The following is a 1,753-nucleotide window of genomic DNA, read 5'->3' on the forward strand; positions in this document are numbered from 1 at the left end:
GGCAGGTAGGTGTTACACTTAGGGTATGTCTACACTGCATGCTTCTTTTGGCAGCATGTAGAGTACCTACTTGGGTAGCCTCCCCCCACTCAGCACAAGTATAAACAGGAGTGTAGAGAGTTAGGCATGGCATAGGAGAGTAAAGTCATGCCTGAAGGGTGTGGATGTGTACCTGAATACATGCCCTATATGGCTCTCTACTCTCCCAAGCCATGCCTCCCGTGGACACTGCTATTTGTAGTAGTGTAGTGTCCTGCTGCTGGAGCCTTTTCTCTCCTCAGGAAAAGACTCCAGCTGAGGGGAAAGGTTCTCGAAGAGGCAAGGCAGCAGAGAAAGGTTCCACCAGCTCCTCTGTTGCTGAAGTCTTTTCCTGATACAGGGAACGACTGGCAGTGGGGAAAAGCTCTGGAAGGTGCGAGGCAGTGGGGAAAGGCTTAGCTTCCTTTGCCGTCTCCTCCCTTCCAAAGTCTTTCCTTGCCATAGTGAAAGGCTCCAGCAGCAGGGAGCTGCTGAAGCTTTTCTCTGCTGACTCCCTCTGCCTGAGCCTTTCACTGACACACGTAGTTGTGCCCTGCAGTATGCCTTTCAATGTGGCATGTAACTACATGCACGCTACACGTCATCGCCAGTGGTGTGTAGTGTAAACGTAACCTTAGTAAAAGGGCTTCATCCAGTCTGGCTAGAAAACTGGGTGAAATGCAAGAAAAACAAATGAAATGCTTGTAGTGGACGCAAAGGGTCTGGACAATAAAATGGAGGCACGGGAACTACTGGTGCAGGAGTTCAAACCAGATATAGGGTTAACAGAAACATTGTGGATTAGCTCTCATGACAGCAATACAGGTATTGGAGGGAGGGTATTTGCTGTTTAGGAGAGAGAGGAATAACAGTAAAGGTGGTGGGGTAGAGTTGTACATCAATGAAGCAGCAAGCTGCAAAGAAATACAAAGTGATGCTATGGACAAGAGAGAATCTGTCCGAGTCAAAATAACTTTGTGGAAGGATTGTAAAAGAGGTTCTGTTGGGATCATGTTAGGGGTCTACTGTAGACCCCCAGCGTCAGTCTCAGATATGGATAGTGATCTCTTTAGTATTATTAGAAAAATAAATCCTGCCAGGAATTGTGTCATAATATGGAGACTAGCTTCCTGGATTATGGATTGCAGAATAAATGCTACTAATGCTGGTAGGCCCCCTTATTCCTGGATGTGACAGATGGCCGTTTTCTTCCTCAAATTGTTACTGAACCAACAAGAAGTGATGCAATTTTAGATTTGGCTTCTGTAAGCAGTGCAGACATCCTAGAAGAGCTGGTCATAGGAAATAACCTTGAATTGAGCCATCATCAGCTGATTCAGTTTAAATTAAATGGGAGGATTATCAAAACCAGGTCATCAACTATTATTTTTTATTTCAGATGGGCAGATTTGGGGAAATTAAGGGAACTAGTTAAAGAAAGGTTTCAGAGTAACAGCCGTGTTAGTCTGTATTCGCAAAAAGAAAAGGAGTACTTGTGGCACCTTAGAGACTAACCAATTCATTTGAGCATAAGCTCAAATGCATCCGATGAAGTGAGCTGTAGCTCACGAAAGCTTATGCTTAAATAAATTGGTTAGTCTCTAAGGTGCCACAAGTACTCCTTTTCTTTTTAGTTAAAGAAATGAGCTGGTCTGCAGAGCTCAAGGACTTAAATGTGGAGGAGGCTTGGAATTTCTTCATATCAACAATACAAAATTATCTGAAATTTGCATCC

Source organism: Chelonia mydas, chromosome 1, assembly GCF_015237465.2.
Source record: "Chelonia mydas isolate rCheMyd1 chromosome 1, rCheMyd1.pri.v2, whole genome shotgun sequence".
In the NCBI taxonomy this organism is placed as follows: domain Eukaryota; kingdom Metazoa; phylum Chordata; order Testudines; family Cheloniidae; genus Chelonia; species Chelonia mydas.